Source organism: Nannospalax galili, unplaced genomic scaffold (genome assembly GCF_000622305.1).
Source record: "Nannospalax galili isolate Female #2095 unplaced genomic scaffold, S.galili_v1.0 scaffold303, whole genome shotgun sequence".
Lineage (NCBI taxonomy): Eukaryota > Metazoa > Chordata > Mammalia > Rodentia > Spalacidae > Nannospalax > Nannospalax galili.
In genome coordinates this window covers 2,285,652-2,304,786 of record NW_008349353.1, presented here as the reverse complement: position 1 = coordinate 2,304,786, position 19,135 = coordinate 2,285,652, and the positions used below count along the sequence as shown (strand labels likewise).

The 19,135-nt window shown below is 33.6% G+C and overlaps 2 pseudogenes; one reads left to right on the top strand and one right to left on the bottom strand.

Moving 5' to 3' along the window:
• Window positions 1-5,442: 5,442 nt before the first annotated feature.
• On the bottom strand, window positions 5,443-6,026 carry LOC103744874 (annotated as a pseudogene).
• Window positions 6,027-7,269: 1,243 nt separating this feature from the next.
• Window positions 7,270-7,602, top strand: LOC103744865 (annotated as a pseudogene).
• The last annotated feature ends 11,533 nt before the right edge of the window (window positions 7,603-19,135 follow it).

The window sequence follows — 19,135 nt, the reverse complement described above, 5'->3', positions numbered from 1 at the left end:
ACATTTTGTGAGATGCTCATGGTCCCTGGGAACTAATCGACCTAGGAGGGCAGGGAGCAAAAAGTGTCCTTTGTATCCCTCTGACACAATTAGTATAGATCTCAAGGTATGTCTGTTAAACATCCAAGAAGGTTAGTTTCACCATTCTGGCATTTTCAATTAATGTGTGTCATGCAGATAAATCTTGGGTAATGACCAATTGGTCTCAAATAAACCTTATCTAGAGATATATTTCTTGATCTGTTATGTATACTTTGTCAGTAGATTGTAGAAATAATATGGTTCCCTCTGTTTTTTCTGACTAGCTAGGCATTGTTTCTCTCTTGTATTGTATCACCCTTCTATCATGGTTTTCCCACTTAAGGTGCCCCCACTTCCCCCCCTTTCTTCCTTACTAATACCCTTGCTCCTATGATCTTACCTCTGTTGAACTGCTTCTTTCTATTTATCCCCTAGGTTACTCGTATACCCTTCCCTCCCCCCTCCCTTAATCTAACCCAATTTTTATCCATATCTGCCTTATTAAGGTCTGTTACCTACTATTCTTCTCCTTCAGGTTATTTCTTTTCCTTTACCTCACTGTTTCCTTACCCTAGTCCTGGTTCCTTCAGTTATGTCTGTTTGCATACTTATTTATCAGAGTCTGATCTTAGGATCCACATATGAGGGAGAACATATGTCGATTTTTTTTTCTGAGATTGTGTTACTTCACTTAGTATAACAGTTTCCAGTTCCATCCATTTTTTTAAAAAAAATTTCTTTGTTTATTCTGCATGTTCCTCTATTACATGTGTAGCTGGCAAAGATTTCCTTCACTCTGTGTCTTTCCTCTATACTTCCTCAGCTATTTCTTTTGCTGTGCAGAAGCATTTTAGTTTTGTCCATTGTTGACTTTAGTTCCTCAGCATAAATGTCTAACTTAGAAAGTCATTTCTTGCACCTTTAGCTTTTACGTTACTGTCAATGTTTTCTTCTAACAGTTTCAGAGCTTCAAGTTTCACATTGACATATTTCATCCATTTGGAGTTGACTTTTGTACAGGGTGCAAGATAAGGATCTAATTTCATTCTTCTACAGGTTGACAACCAGTTTTGCCAGCACAATTTCTTGAAGATGCTCTTTCATCTAGTGTGTTTTCTTGGCACTTTGGTCAAATATTAATTGGCTGAAATTGCTTGCACACATATTTGCGTTTTCTATTATTTTCCATTAATCTACGTGTCTGTTTTTGTGCCAGTATAATGTTGTTTTCATGATGATAGCTCTGTAATAAGTGTTGAGACCTGGTATGGTAATTCCCCTCAAATTACTATTCATGCTCAGGATTGCTTTGACTATTTGGGGTCTTTTGTGATTTTTTTTTTTTTTTCAGAATGCTTGGTTTATCTCTATTTAGAAAAATGTTTCTGTGGGTCTGTTATATATAGTTTTCATTATGTTGAAGTATGTTCCCTCCAGTCCTATTCCCTCTACCTCACAAACTCCAATTTAAAATTTAGAAACCAAAGAAAATGGAAAATCGTATAAAAGAATTATGTTCATGTAATAATTTTGAAATTGACTAAATTATAAAGATTATCATCGAAGTAAGATTATTTCAGTTTATTCACAATAAACACATAGAAAAATACATCCATACTACATTATGGACAAGTACATATCTTTCTAGTATGAGTATGCACATGAGAAATTGTACTGGGAAATGAATATAATCCACATTTACAAACTTAATATTGTATCTAAACACCAATTTAATAAAATTTAATTATAAAACGTTTAATATTTTAAGCCAATGTAGAAGTTATTAAAACATTGGAAAAATTAAAATATACATCTAACATAATTTATACAAGAAATAAATCAAATTTAATATTATAGAACATGGAGAACCTAGTGTTATTTTTGTAGAGGAGAATAAATTGTTCAATAATCACTTATGTAGTAAATAAGGCATTCAAATAGTAGTTAGAATTCAATTCACAAACTGGAAGCAGGTCCAATGATTTTTAAAATGCCAAATGTATCAAATTTTAAGAAAATAGTGACTAATTTAATGCAACATATTCTGGAGTCAAATAAATTATTAAAATATATATGATGTCTGCTATTCCTAAAATAAGCTTGATTACCAAAGACATGAAAGGTTAAGTAAATAATAATATTAAATATGAACAAATCAAACATGTTAACTATAAAATAAATAATGCTTTCAGGCATTCACATGAGGTTTTTTTTTTTAACACACACTATTTTTTTAGCACACTATAATATGGAAGAAGAAATTCATATGACCCTAGTAGATGAAAATGCTTTCTAGAACAATTTAAGAAATAATTCTGATTTACAACAGAAAATGGACCATATAAAGTCTTAAGAATCTTAAAATGAGAAGATAATAGACAAATTCTTCATTTGGAAATTTAAATATCATTAACAGGGCTTAGATTAAAATAAGCTCAATAAATAAATGAACACGCCAGAAACTCAGAACTCCAAAATGTTCCTCAAAATTCCTAAAAGCTACCACCAGTACCTACTCATTCTAAAAATAAAATCATATATTACTTTTCAAAGCAACAAATTGGTGGTACCATTTAATGGAAAATCATAGTAAAATCTGTTGTTTCTGGCTACTTTGATTAATATTATGCTTAGATGTGTGGACTTTTTTGTAAATATTCACAGTTCACTGAAGTCCATTATTTTACTATTGCATTTTATTAACATGTTTCAATAATTATCATCAAGTTAAATTTATTACTGCTTACATATGTAAATGTATGCACATTTCTTGTTCATTCCTAGACACAGAAATCCCATGTTATAAGACATGTATTTGTTCATCTCCAGAATGTATCTTGCCAAGAAAAGTTACACCGGACAGCAGCACCACTACAAGAAAATATCTATAACACCCTTAGCAATCTTGACATTTTCTGTCTGTTTCATGTCATCATCCTTCTTACAGCATGCAATATATTCCTTTGCAGATTAAATGTATTTACACATCCGTTTTCTCACTAACCAAAAGGTATAACTGAGAAGGTGAACTTTTCCTTAGTGAGAGATCCTGTCTTAAAACAATAAGGCAATAAGTCTTAGAGGAACACACCAGTGTTCTTATCTGATCTCCATATGCACAAGCACCCCCACATCAACATGCATGAACCCACATACCTACATGTACACACCAACCCCATACATAAACCACATTAAAATAACCTCAACAGTTTCCTTATTGTGGAGCAAATGGAAGAAGTGAATCACTAATTCTTCTTGAGTGTATGGTGTTGTTTGCTGCTGTCAAAACTACATTAATTAAAAGTTTCAATCATACATTTAATGTTTTATGTGCATTAGGGTTGTAGATTAATAAAAACAAAATGTTCGGTAGTACATTTATGCTTTCCTTGATAGCTCTAGAAAGTGTGATTTTCTTTTTCACATTTAGCGCTTCCAAATATGGTGACACTATTATATGAGAAGCCCTTTATTCTATAAGACTGACTCTTACTTTCAAATCTAATCTTAAATCTTATTTAATAGGAATTAATTTGTCAGTCTAAAGTGTAACTAGACACTATAGCATTGCTTTGCTCTTCAAAATATTTATGTTCATATACTTGCACATATAAATGTATACATGCATATTTCTTACACATGCTACCTTTCTCATTTTCAATATTCCACATCACAGCATGATAATTTGATCTTTTATTCTCAGAACCTACATTAGAGAAGCTTGAAACTATAATGAAGAGTTCCATTAAATACATTCAGGCTAAATACAAATTAAGAAATTGTTAATAAGACATGTATTTGTGTATTATAGAAAACTTACCAAACATTGTAATTTTCAGTCCCATAACAGTATTTGTTAGCAAGCTCTTTCTGTAGAGGTAAGGAAACACTGAAAAAAGAAGCACCATTTACTCTCCGTAATTCCTTTTGAACAATTGCTAATGCCACTCACAGGGAGTCAGGAGTTCAAGACTTAACGCTCTAATAAAGGCATACATCCCAAAGTGAGCCATTTTCAGTAGTACAGCATCATCAGTAAAGTGGTCCAGATATCCTATACATTATGGTGAACTGTTTCAAATCTCATCTCCCTTACAGCAACTCCCAGTGAAATGAGCTGAATAAAACAAATCCTGATTTTTCACATTTACTGTTATTAAAGAAAGAAGCAAACTACTGCCAAGGGGAATGAAGGAATAAAGCTATGGCTATTCAGCTGTGAAGAAAGTAAATTAATAAAACTAACCTCATTTCTTTTATACATGCTTTCAGGGGATGCCCCTGGAGAACAATTCCCTTTATGGAATAGAGTAAGTTTAGGGGTAGACTATGAAGATTTGTAACTGAGTGTTATCCTAGTCATATTTGTGCTTGCTGTATCACAAGGAACTAATATGTTACCATGCTTACCATTGAATATTTTATTTCTTTTCCCATGGGCAATTCCTTTTTCATACGGTTTACAAGAAACTTCAGTAAATATTATTGTCTCATCAAATATGTCATAAAAATATGATCAGGAGAAAGTGCAAAAATAATCCTGCAAGTATATTGATTAGAATTCTCTAAGTCTTTAAAACATATGTGATGCTCTAGGCTCATGTAAAGTAAAATCTTTAATTCATCTTTTGCTATTTCTATGTAAAAATTAATACAGTATTCTAGAAAAAGGCTTCATCCACCATGACAAACTACACAACCTCTGGGCTATTCATCTGCCAAGAGGATGATTTTTTATTTCAGTGCGAGCTGCATTGCAAGTGATGTATGTGCAGATACTTTCCAACCTGTCTGCCTGCCTGTCAATTTTCTTTAGTGGATTCCATTTGAGAATTAGTCCAGCATCATTGAACACCATGCAACATTCTCTGTGGAGAGATAGATTGACATATATATATATATATATATATATATATATATACATACATACATACATATATTACAAAAGTCAAATCCAAACATCCCAAAAATGATATCATGAATTTTGGTTAGAAATAGAAATACAAATAACTTTAGATCTTGTCCCTGACAGATTTTCAAAGACTTTACACCTGAAATAATTTCTTTTAATTAAAAGTTTCAAAATAAAATAAAGCTACTATATATCTGGTATGTTAACATTTTATAAGAAATAAATGCATTAAAATTCCATTGTACATTGTCTTTATTCTTTTAGAGAGCAATGTAAATTTGCTTTACCTATGTAGTTCTGCTATCCTGGTAAATAAGTCAACATTTTTTTTTCTCACTATGTTAAATGAAGTAGATACAGTATTCACATTTTCATTTTTTTTAATTTACAAATTTTTTCTTTTTTCCCCACAAAGTACTTTTTAATCTGTCACTGTTAAAAATCTGAATTTTAAACAGTTACATTGGTGGTTCACAACCTTCATCTCATTCAACTTTATCTTTGTCTACTCACCAGCTGCTATCTGGAATCATTTTATTAACCACCTTTTTCAATTCATTTGTCTGCACCTCTAGAGGCATGAACTTCATCATTTTCTTCCTGATCTGGCCAACATGTTGGTCCTGTGCACATGAGGTCTTGCATATCTGGTTGTTTCCTTTTCTTTTTAAGAAAATTAACGTAGAACAAGCGAAGCAAATATCCGTCCTTTGTCTTGACATCAACATGAGCTTCAATCGTGGCCTGCCATTTTTGACCATGGAGCACACTTTGTCCCAGAGAAGATACATGCTATGGAAGTTATTCACAGAGTTTTTGAACTTAATATCTTCAGTAATATCCTTGAATTTTACAAAGACAATTTTGTCATTCTATAGTTCAGCAAGGCTCACTTAAGAGGTGTGCCCCTTGGGGACATCAGATGGAATTTTGGTTCCTTGAGTCCTTGTCAACAGTGTTTTCCCAATATTTCTAATGTTGAATGTAGCTGGGGCGTTCACATCTTACCAATCCCTCTTTGAGCATCAACCCTTTTCTTCTTGCTTACCTTCTTGCCTCCACTGCTCAGATGCTTGATCTTGCCCACTGCCATGGTGCCCCCTGAGAGCCCAAAGGATGGAGGCACAGCTTACATGAGAACTTAGGCTAGCAGGCTCACAAAATATTCTTTACCTCATATGGAAAATACATTTAAATGTAACCTTAAAAAAATACAGAAACTGTTCATGTTATTGGTGTATCCCACAATTACTGACTTTCTAAGCAGAGGGGAAGCTTAGGATCTGAATTAACCAGATTTCAAATTGATTTTTAAATCATCAGTTCAGCAAATAATTTCTAAACACATTTGTCAATGGAATGTCCTGTGTGTGATAGATAAATTTTTTAAAAAACATATCACTTACTCGCTATACCTTGACTGGTTGTGGGTCTTGGTGTTAATTTGACATCTACTGGCAAATGAAGCTTCTCTAATGAAAGTTGAGAGTTTCAATGATCTATGAGTATAATAAGTAATTAGAAGTTGTCTTAATACTATGTCTATTTAGTAGAATAATAATATTAGGTTCTTCTCTAGTGACTAGGACCTGTCTAACTGCAGGTTCTTGGCCCTGATAACTGTGCCAGGTCTGGGTTTCAACTTGTGGGGTAGGCCTTAAGTCCAACCAGAAAGGAGATTGTTACTCCCTTAGTATTTATGCCACTATCACTCCAGTGGGCATGTCTTACCTGGCCAGTTGTTAATGAAGCTCTTAGAGTTTACAACTGATTAAGATTGATGACTACTTTTCTCTTATTATAGTATACATAAGTAACTTCCAACACTAAGGATCACAGCCATAAATAATAAAACTTATACCCTCTCTACCCCAAGACTCAAGGATTATTGTGGAAGAAGGTATAGAAAAATTGCAAGAACCACAGGTTGGTGAATAACTAAACCAAGGCAGTGTTTTCCAGACACAACAGGGAAGGTGTATATACGAACTTACAGTAGTTGTAACAGCATGCACAAGACCTGAAAATCTCAAGCCAGAATAAATCTTGCACAGGGAGGAGAGGTGGGTACACTGTCCGACTCCTAGCTGAAAAGCTATTGTCAATTGATAGCTGTTAGGGGAAGGATAGTTAATCTTCTTTAAAACTGTAGCCCCCCAGTAAGTCAATCATGCTCCAGCGAATTGCTACACACCCAAGACTATATGGGCACCACAAATTGGACTCAATGGTGTTTTTAAAAAAATAAACAGAGAGATCATTGGTGGTGGGTCAGCAGACCTGAGGGTCTCCGGGCCGATTTAAGCTGGTGGCAAGAGCAGGATATCCCAGCAGCCATGGCAAGTCAGTCGCAGGGGATACAGCAGCTGCTACAGGCAAGAAATGGTCTGAGGCCCGCAAGCGGAAGAACCCTAGACTGAAGGCCAAAGAAGCCCAGGCTGAGATTGAACAGTACCTCCTGCAGAGGGAGAAAGAGTTCAAGGCTAAAGAAGCTGCTGCAGTGGGTTCCCACCGGAGCTGTAGCAGTGAAGTGGAGAAGGAGACCCAGGAGATGATCATCCTCCAAACCTACTTCCAGAAGAACAGGGATGAAGTCCTTGATAACCTTTTGGCCTTTGTGTGTGACATCCAGCCAGAAGTCCATGAAAAACTACCGCATAAATGGGTAGAAGGCAGATGCCCCTGATCTGAGGTTGGCATTGGAGTCCCTCATGGAATAGGACACCTCCAGGAAGCCTGAGCTCTGTACTGAGGAAAGGCTTTGCTAAATTATTCCCCTGCCTTGTAGTCTGTCTCGTCACTTTGGAGAGTAGCAAATCCAGCTCTTTGTACAGACTTAGTACTTACCTATAGTAACATCTTTTACTGAGTATATGCTGTTTTCATACACGTTCGAATAAGCAACGGGTATCAGTGTTAACTTTTTCTTTTAGGTTTAGTTAAAAAAAAAAAAAAAACTCTTTGAAGAAAGCAAGGGATTATATTGTTCCCTTACACTTTCTTAAAGGTCAGGGGCTTTACCAATGAAAAAGTAGTAAATAGTTATTTGTAATCTCTGTGAAGCAGCAGCAAGCCTTAAAGCAGTCCATTCCGGCTGAGAGTTAGACAGTGAATACTAAAACCGAGTTCAGGCTGCTCCTAGATTTATCTTAATCCAAATTACTAGATAATAGGATTCAGAAACTTTAACATGTTTTTTGGTGTATTGGTGATCATTTAAAGTAAAACTTTGTCATGCATTTAAAAATAAATAAAAATAAACAGAAAGTCAAGTTTTTAGGGAGAGGATGTGAATTAGGTTTTGAGGAAACGAGACTGAATATGATCAAAATATACTACATGGACATATCAAAGAACAAATAGTTTTTTATGTATTATAATTTCTACTGATATTTCTTATTTATAAGAATTGTAGGACTTTGTTGTTTGTTTTGCTTTTGTCCATTTTCTTTGTACCCTGAACATCAGGCTGTCTAATTATGTGAAGATAGAAAATGTGGTTTGAATCCTAAACTTCAATAACTTTTGAAATACGTTGCCTAGAGTCACTGTCCAATATTACTGGTCCCTACTGTAAAATTAAATAACCTAACTTTTTTTCTAAGATTGTCTTAACGATGCCAATAGGATAATGAAAATATGAAAAAAAGTTTAGATATAATGAGTGCTCAATCTTCCCAAATCAACTCCTTAACCTTCCTAAATATTCTTAAATTATTCATTTTTGATACATTCATTATTTATCCAGTGCTAAAGAATAAGATACATTAATTTTTATTTCCACCAAGTAGAAAAATGACAATGGTGATTGACAGAAGATTGCTGTGGTATGCTTGAGTGTTTTTTATTTGATTTTAATATTAGAAAGTATTTGTAAGCTGTTCTTACTACTAACCACTTTTAATATAACAACTTAATTTATCATGAAGAAACATTCACTTTCTGAAACAAATCCTGCAGATAAGATTAAATTTATATAGTTTATTTTTTCTACTTGGTTTTATACCCCTATTATTTGTCATTTATTGTTATCTTGGTTTGTGCTGTTGATCAGTATTCTTTAGAGGAAAAGAACTGATAGAATAAATATATTTTACAAAGGGGACTTAGTTGACTTACACAATACTGGCTGAGTAGTTCAACAATGGCTGTCTGTGAACTTGAGACGCTGTGAACCCAGTAGATATTCAGCCCTTGAGACTGGATGTTTCAGCAATACCAATCTGGCAACCAAGGCCTGGAGGATTCCTGGATAGCTGCTGTTTTCTGTTTACATTTGAGGGATGAAGGATGGAAGCAGCAGTAGTTGAAATATCATCTATGTACTCATCACCAAGGAGTGAAGGCAGGTAGGCAAAAGCAACAGTGCTTTTCCCTCAGAGCACTTTATATCCCTGTTATCACTGGAAGGTGTGCTTAACTTGATAGTATCAAACATTTTTTTGTACATGTATGAAAGCATTCCATGTTGCTTAAACACAAAATTTCCAACCCCTAACAGTTGTACTATTCAATATCATGTAGTTTGAAGTATTTCTGAAATGAACATCATTTTACTTGAGTGATATATAATGTACATTGATTTTGAATTAATAAGTAGTTATGATCTTTAAAATTGATTTCTAAATAAGTGGCTTTTTATCAAAAATGTGCTTTATTTTCATCTTTTCTTGTTTTTGTCAAAATGTGTCAAATATGTTAAACACTATTATGATGATTTTTCTACAGAATTCGACTGACACCTGAGTGTCATCATGCACATCTGCTATCTCAGCATGTGGGAGACTGGCACAAGAATATTGCTATGAGGTGAAGGCCAGACTAGACTACATAGTGAGTTCCAGGCCAAACTGGATTGTTGATTGACCCCATTACTCAAGCTCCATCCCCTAAAATATCTCCTGATAAGTTTGTCAATTTGTTACATGAGATTTTTGAGACTATGCATAAATTTTGATATACATAAAACGTAATATTTTATTATTATTATCACCACCAATATTATTTTATGTGTATGAATGTTATGCGTGTAGGTAGGCAAGTGCTCCTTTGTCCTGTATTGCCGTAAGGAGTTAGAAGAGTGTCAGATCTCCTGGATCTGGAGTTATAGACAGTTATTGGCTATCATGTATGTCCCTGGATTCAAATCTGGATCTCCTGAAAGAGCAGCCAGTGTTCTTAACCACTGAGCCATCTCTTCAGTTCCCAAATTTAATCCTTTCATAGCCTCTAATTATGTAATTATGAACTAGATATTCTTGATTTCTAAAAATGCCTTTTTAATCATTTTTTGTTTTCAAAGATTTAATAATTATGCCCCATTGTTAATCAATTTGGTCCTTGACTAGATAAACATTTACCATTATTTCTCTTTCGTATGTTCTTTCCCTATACTTTGTACATTTATTGGAAGCAATGCAAAAGCAATTTTAATTTTGTTTTTATTTTGTTAGCTATTCTATAATAGATACTTATAATTTTTGTGTGTTTTTTTTTTACTGTTTTCCCAATGTGTCAGTTCAGTGGAGGCAAGTGTACCATTCTTGACTGATATGAGATACTCTGGATCTGTTAAAAGTCATAGACTTGATGAGGAAGTTAAAACATGGCGGCATCATCAATGGAAGAATTCCAAGTAATTTTCACAGAGACAGACTATTTTCCTCAAGAACATCCTAAGAGGGCTGTGATCTCCTCTAATGGCCATTCGGCAGGCAGCTGTTTGCCTTCCTGCTTCTCTGGAATATGTGATACAATCAAGGGGACTGTCACCAGCTGTGACACCACGCTGCTTTGACTTTATAGAAGAAATATCTGCCAACTAAACTTATATTCTGTATTTATTGCACAATAACATGTACTCTATTACTGCAACTTGGAAGAGAAAATAACTGCTAAATTAGGATAATTTTTTCCATTTGTTTTAGCACTATATATTTTGTTTTTCCTGTCTTATTTTGAATTGGACTTTCTCTACCTTATTTTTATTATATGATATCTGAGTACTATATTTAAGCATTCAAAATGATCTCTCTGGGTTTTAAAGTGAAAACTTTAAGCCAAATATTAAATTCAGTGTCTTACAATAAATTTTAAAATGATTTAATTATACAACATTGAGTACTTTTATCCCCGTTAATGATCTATGATGTGTATTTGTAGTAATACTTGATTATCATATGCATATAACACCCTCAATAGAATTAATATTTCGAGGGTCTGATGCATTTCAGTTCACTTTGTGTCTTCAGGATTCTGCACTTCTGGTACCTGATATGTAGCTGGCTCAGAATAAGTACATAAGAAAGGATTAAATGAATGCAACACAATTTAAAAAATTGAGGATATATCTTTTAATAGGAAAATTCTGAACCAGTGTAACTAAATTGTTTTAGTATACAGTTGTAATGTATAGAAAATCAGGCAATTGTTCTTAGGGTTGAGTCTGTAGGTCACAGAACTAACAATGTTGATTTTGATCATTATTAAATTAACAAATTTATTAAATCTAAGTGTCTTCCACATTAAAAGAGTCATTCTTCCCAAGATGTTTTCAGTAGTAGACATATCTGCCCTCTACAAAGTTGACTTTCTCCTAGAAAAGTAAAAACTCAGTCACAGCAAGAGTACATAAGAGTGAATAGATGCCCATTTAATTTAGCATAATAATATGTACTAATAAACAAATGTTGGATTAAGTGTATGTTGAAAAATCCTAACCTCTTTACTAGTTGTTGTAAGTATACAAGGCAGTTTATTTGGCATTGGTAAATATGGATTACTCTTCTCCAATTTTGTATTCATATTATTGAGTTGAAATCAGTGAAAGGAAACTTAGTAAAACCAGTTTCAATTATAATAAAATGATTACACAAAAATTTTATTTTATTTTTTAAATTATTTAATAACCACATAATTAGAAGAAGCATTCCATTATAACAGCATTGACATATTCAATAACAATTCCCAAAGATAAGATGCATCTCTTTCAAAATTGGCTCTAAATTTTTAGGTTTATAGTTGAATTAATACAGTTATACAATATTGGACTGAGTATAAACCCTACAAGACATGAAACTAAATGAGGTTTTAGCCTTTAAAAAGATTTCCATTTCATTATTGAAATACACAGTTTCATACAGAAAAATTCATTTTTAATGCAATTGACACTAAGATGTTTGCACATGCACTTCTAATCTCTATGTACCTGATTATTACTATTCACAGTAGGTTATTTTCTGAGTTCCTTGGCATCTGAGCATGGATATAAAGTCATCAGGTAGATTTCAATAATAATGTTTTTCACACTAGTAATTATTAGGAAGTAATTTTTTATGCTTTGAAGAACTATTATTTTTAATGATTTTTTAAAAATTCATAACCACATGATTAGAAGAAACATTTCCTAACAGCTTTAACATATTCAGTAACATACTCCAAAGCAAGGATACATCTCTTTCAAAAGTGGCTATAAAATTTTTAGGTTCACTGTTGAATTAATACAGTTATATGATATTGAACACAGCATAAGCCCTGTAAGACATTTAATTGAATGAGATTTTAACCTTTAAAAAAGATCTCCATTTCATTTTAAATATACTGTTTCTTACAGAAAGACTCATTTTTGCTACTAACACTGAGATGTTGGTGCATATTTCTCTAATCTGTTTGTATCTGATTATTACTAGTCATAATTGGTTGAACTCAGATCCCTGTGTATATCTATAAAGTCATCAGGTAGATTTCAATGGAAATATTTATCACCTCTACTAATTAACATGACATAAATTTTTATGCTTCCTCCTCAAACATAATACTTTTGTGGGGTTTGTTGATTTTTTTTGTTTGTGTGTGTATATCACACAGAATATCCCAAAGCATCTTATTCAACTATGTACCCACTTCCCAGATGGCACCCTCCCATATCCTCCCTTTCCCCCAGAGCCCTTATACTCTGTTATCCGCGCTACTGTCCACCAGGTTGTTGACACCCCCAGTCATTCCCCACTACTTGTTCGTATGGTGAATCTAGTCAGGCTATCTAGAAGTCTTTGTTTTAGGAAAGTTAGTTGTTCCTCATCTAGCAGCAATCAGCTGTCAATATTCCTTTAGATAAGATTGGGGTCTACTGTTTATTTTCCCAGTTTTATGCTAGGTTACTATCTGGGAGTTCCTTTGGCCACACTGGCCAACAACTCAAAAGAAGGTATTTCCTATCTGGCATTGTTCCTTGTTATGTAGCCTTTAGCTATGCATATGGACTCTTAAGAAATTATATTGGCCTCTTTAATCTTTGGTTATACTTTCCTTTTGGGTGTTTAAGGCCATACAGTTGGCCCAGATAAACCAATTTACTTTTACTCTTAAGGTCATTTGAGGATCTGTTACTTAGAGGTCACATGGGCTTGGGAGGAGCCCCTGGCTCCATGATCTGCCAATGGAAGCAAATGTCACAAGGCGTTTCTTGTGGCTCCAGTGGTTGGGCCGTTGCCTCAGGCCTGCTGTGTGGCTGTCATTAGGACTTTCACCCTAGGCTCAAGCCTGTCTCCCACATCCTGGAACTAGTCGACCTAGGAGGGCAAGGAGAAAAAACTGTCCTTTATGTCCCTCTGACCAAATTAATATAGGCCTCAAAGTATGTCTGTTAAACATCCAAGAAGTTTAGTTCCACCAGTCTGATACTTTTAATTACTGTTACCTTTTTCTCTTTCTAATAAACCCCTGAATATTATTTAAAAAAGAAATTTTTATTATCACATTTTAATTTGCAAAACACAATTTTCAGACAATTCCTTAACAAATGCTTAGATTGCACATACTTTAATGTTAAGTAATAATTCATTACATCAAGAATGTTAATTTTTACATTTAAGACAAAGCACAGTAATTTTTTTATGATTTTAATTCTGTGCTATATATTTTCATAACTTCATATTAATACTATAAATCAATATTAACTCAAATCAAATGTTTTAAATGAGAAAAATTCTACATTTATTAACAATACTTCTGAAAGATGCTGTTATTTATTTTTATTATATATATATATATGCAAAGTGTCATATGGAAATATAATATGATATGACTTAGGTGAGGTTTTATGCTAGATTTTCAGTTAAAGAAATGGAATTCATCTTCTAACCAGATCTAACTGATAACTAGATAACTAGATAGATGGCAAATACCCATTTTCAATTTGTTGGGCTCAAATGAGTCAGAGCACTACCCAAAATTACACATAATGTACCACTAATATAGTGAGACTTTCTGAGATGAAGGTAGTAACTAAGGTGACTGATAACTGATATATGTGAATGATGGAATGAAAAGTCAGTGTATCAAGTTTTTATTAAGGTTCAGTAAAGAGTGTGTTCCTAATTACACAAGAGCATATGACTTGAAATTTTTACCAGAAAATATTTGCCAGAAAATAGAGCAGTAGAGTTTCATTTCAACTACCAAAATGTGTGAAATGAGGGGGAAAATAGTTATAGAACCTGAAAGTTGTTAATAATTAAACACTTTTCAAAGTTAGATTATTACTGTAGCCTTCAAATATAATTATATTTAACAACTATTTTAACAATTGCTAGTCTTCTAGATTAAGGTAAGATTGTTAAACTTCCCTTTTCATTAAATAGTTTTCTAACAGCTGAGGGTTTATGATATTCTTCAAAGTTTAAAACAAGGCACAAAGCAGGCATGGAGGAGCATGTCTGTAGTCCCAGTACCAAAAGTGACAAGTCAACAGAATTATGATTTCATGGCTAGCCTGGAACTACATAATGAGAGTTTGTTTCTTTTGAAAAACAAAGAATGAAAGGAGAAACAACCAGATTATTTTGGGAACTCATATGCAATGGAGTGCTGGAAAATTAGTAGACAAGGAAGGAGACATGAAAGTATCTGTGGTGGTGTGAATGAAAATGTCCCCCATAGGCTCCAAGTATTTGGACATTTTGTCCCCAGAAGGTGGCGCTGTTTGGGAGGTCCTGAAAATTGTGTCTGTCTTTGAGGAAGCAAGTCACTGGGGTTGGTCTTAAAGAGTTCTTAAGCCTTGCTGGCTCTCCAGTTGCTCTCTTGCTTCCCGTACCTGCTTGATGATGTGAGAATTTATTTCTGCTGCTCCTGTTCCAGATACCTCCAGCCACCATGCCTCCCCACCATGCCAGACTCTAATTCTCCTGGAACCATAAGCTTAAATAAACTCTTCCTTTTATAAGTTGTTTTGGTCAGTGTTTCTATCAAAACCACAGAAAAGTGACTAATACAGTGTCTGACTGTCATATAATATGAATGAATAAATATTTGGAATTTCAATCCAGTTTAGAATGTATAATTAGAGATGGCTTCTGAAGACTGCTCAATAGGGTCCACCTAATCAGAGGTAGTCAAGTATGCAGTCTCTGAAAGGTAATTTTTCCAAGTAACAGAATCATGTACAAATATCCCACAGTGGAAAAAAAATCACTGTAGATTTAATAATCAAAGTTAGCATGGCTGGGAGCTATAGAGTGATGAAAGTGTGAGAGGAAAGGAATTAGAATACAAATCATTTTTAATGATTAAACTCTGTGATCAGAGGAGCTTTCATTCCAAGACCAATCTGAGGCTCTAGTGGGTTGATAGAGAAATTCCCTCTAGGCTTATATTGAATATTTCATTCTCAGTCAGAGGTACTGTCTGCTTAGTTAGTGGAAACTTTTGGATGTGAAGCCATGCTAGAGAAAGCAAATCGGTGGTGGCATATTTTGAGGTTCTACATCCTGAATTCACTTAATGTTCTCCTTCTCTCTTCTCTCTTTCTGTTTCCCGTGTGGTTGAAATGAGACTTGTCTTCTTCCTGACTGCCAGGTTTGCCTCATGCTCCTGCTACCATGTTGTCCCTGCCATGATGGATTGTATCTCCTCTGTAACTGTAAGCTGAACTAAACCCTTGTTCTTATAAAGTGCTTTGGGCATGGTGTTTTATCACAACAAAAATAAGTATACAGAGGCAATGGTATTTTACACTGATCTATTTTGTTTAAAAACCATTTTAAGAAGGCATTGTCTACAATCAGGAAACTAGAGAAGACAAGGGTTAAAATTACTAAAGTGATTCAGGACAAAACATATTGTGACTTTTTAAAAGCTGAGTGGATGGATTATGAGAGCTGAAGGATTTGTAACATTTTTTAATAAAACTGAGACTAAAGACAAGATAGAGAAAATTTATGAAGAAACTTAGTAATTTTAGGTGAAGAATTTGTTTTTTTATTGAGCTTAAAGATGAAAAAGTAATTATGGCATTTGCTAAAACAGGATGTGGGCATAGGTCTAAGAAACTCAAGAATAATTCTATAATCATGTAAATTTTATGTTAAATATTTTATTTTCAAGTTGAAGAATAAAGCACTCATCTGCTTCTGAGAGTCTAACAATTTTATCGTCATTATTCATCCTCTTAATTGTTAATCATATATTGTGTGGCAGATATGAGTAACATTGTGAAGGAATTTTGATTTTACCCTTTATTTTTCTGTCAACTTTGATATTCATTAGTGATGGTTATATGCCATTTAGATATTGTTATAGCAAACAATAAGATTATAATTACCTGTTCAAGTAGTTTCAAGTGTGTTATTCATAATATATCTCATAATATTAAAGTTTGTTCATTTATTAAAATGCTTATTTCAATTCAAGTTATGATACATTTTTTATTCCAAAGTCATTTCAAAGTGTTTTATTCCCATCTATTTTTATTTGAAGATATGCATTAGTATAGCCACCTCTTGGTAACTGTTTTTGCTCATAATGGATTCTCTAAGATTTATGTTGCACCTTTAGCTATAAAATATTTGCAGCATCTATTTTTCTGGAAAGTTTTTGTGTTATTAGTTTAAGCCTCAATACAGAGTTGTTTCTTTTAGAGTAAAAAAAAGTTATAAACAGACAATTTCCATTAGCCAGTACTTATGGATCATCGCGATATACCCTAACGCTAGAAGATTTCTTTTAACTATTTTTTCAACTATTTTGTTGTTATCGTTTTATTGCACAGGCCTTAAAATATTACCACAAAATCTAAGAGGGCAGATCTGAGAAGACTTTATATAACCACTGTGGCTTATATTGATACCATTATTTCCTAAACATGGACTCCATTAAAAAGTACATATGCTCCAAAACATGTACTTGTTATCTTTATTTTGTTCTTAAAGCAGTTCTCCATGAAGCAAGTTTAAAACAATGAGGTAATCATAAAGGAAGTTTTGTATTCATTTCAAGGTTGATAAGATTATGTAATCAGAAAATTCTCAATAACACAAATAAACCATGAGAAGTACCATTTTGAATACTTGCTGAGAACTTATTATTATTATGTACTACTCCAATGTGATAAAAGAATTTAGAAGATGGTATATATTTCCATCTACCTATAATTGGTTCAAAAACCTCAGATAAGTGAATATAAATAATTTGCGATTCTACATACAGCCATTTATGCAGCCTTATTCTCATAAGCATAACGAAATGTTATCAGAGTTAAGAATAAACACAATCTAGTCATCTGATTTTAGCTCTGACTCTACATTATCCTATGTATTGAAGCTGCTGAGTAGTGCCAATAATGGTGAGGTTTCAGTTTGCAGAGACATCAGTAGTGAGTGAGTAGTAAACAAAGTAACATTGATTAAGCCAATTCCTCTAAAATTTCATTTTTTTACTGTGTTCTAGATGAGGATTTTAGACTTAGAAGTTGAGAAATATTTCATTTATTTGTAGATATTACATTTAAGTACTTGGTGTGTGCATGTACAGAGATCCATACAAACCACAAGTTATATTCCAAATAATTGATGAGTTATTCTTCATGAGGCACTTTGTGACCCAATAAATTGCAACGATTAAAAGCACTGTCTAAGTGGGCTACACAAAACTTATTTAATAAAATGCATACTTAGACATACATTATACAAATACTTAACACTAACAATCCTTTTGTATATGCTTATGTGTATCTGTTTTTATAAATGTTTATCAATTCAAGAAAATGTTTTATTTACAATAATTATAAATTAAAGATGAAAATTAAAATTCTATTAATACAATTAACTTAAAAACCTCACAGCCTGATGACACTAACTACAGGGCAACAGATACCCGTGGGATTGTTTGGTTGCCTATGAGGTTGGCCCACTGCTGCTGCACAACACATTAGGGAGAATATCATACTAAAAGTCAATAATCCCATCAAAGATCAAAATTCAAAATCCAATGTACTCTTTTTCTCATATATTTCATTGAATTTCTGTACATTTCATACATCATCATATTTAGGCCCACTTCCATATATATATATATATATATATATATATCCTTCTATCCCCCCCACTGTATTTCATGCATTCTGTCATATATGTTAAGGCCTATTAAGCCAACTTTGGGTTCCAAGATATCCCTTAGTGTATGATAATCCACTGGAGCCTGGTTAACCTATCCAGCATCACTCCCTAAAAGAAGACCAACTGTACCTCACCCATCAGTGATCAGCTGTCAATATTCCCTCTGCTAATGTTGTGACATCCTACACATTTCCCCAGTTCTATGCTAGATTTTGTTGGTTTGAATTTGCATAGAATTTCTTAATGCTGTCACAGTTGCTGTACATGAGCAAGGTCCCAGAAGTCTACAATACTGTTCCCTTGTTGTCATCCATGACCCCTGGCTCTTATAATCTCATCATCCTCTCATACTCAAAAGTCTATAAGGCTTGGGTGGGTGATTTAATATAGGAGTTCTAACCAAGGACACATACTCTACAGTCTCTTAATCTCTATTCTTTGGACAGTTGTGGTCTTCTGTGCTAATCTCACTCTATTGAATACAAAGCTTGTCTGGTGAGAGTTAGAGATGCATTGATATTCTCTCTATCCCCTGTTCCACTATGTTCTGTGAGCCTTAGGTATGGAGTTTGCACAGCAGATGTGTCACATAGGGCTTGAGATCTCACAGGTATTTTTGTCTGTGTTTGATCAGTTGTGGGACTCTGTAATAGTCTCCATATTTTCCAAAAAATAACTTCCTTTATTAGTGTTGAGAAATATACTTGCCTATAAATATAAGGATCTATATTTAGAAAACAGTATGAAATCCCATTTGTCTAGGGATGTGACAGAAGTATGGTTTTCTCCAGGATATATGACCTCTCCAACC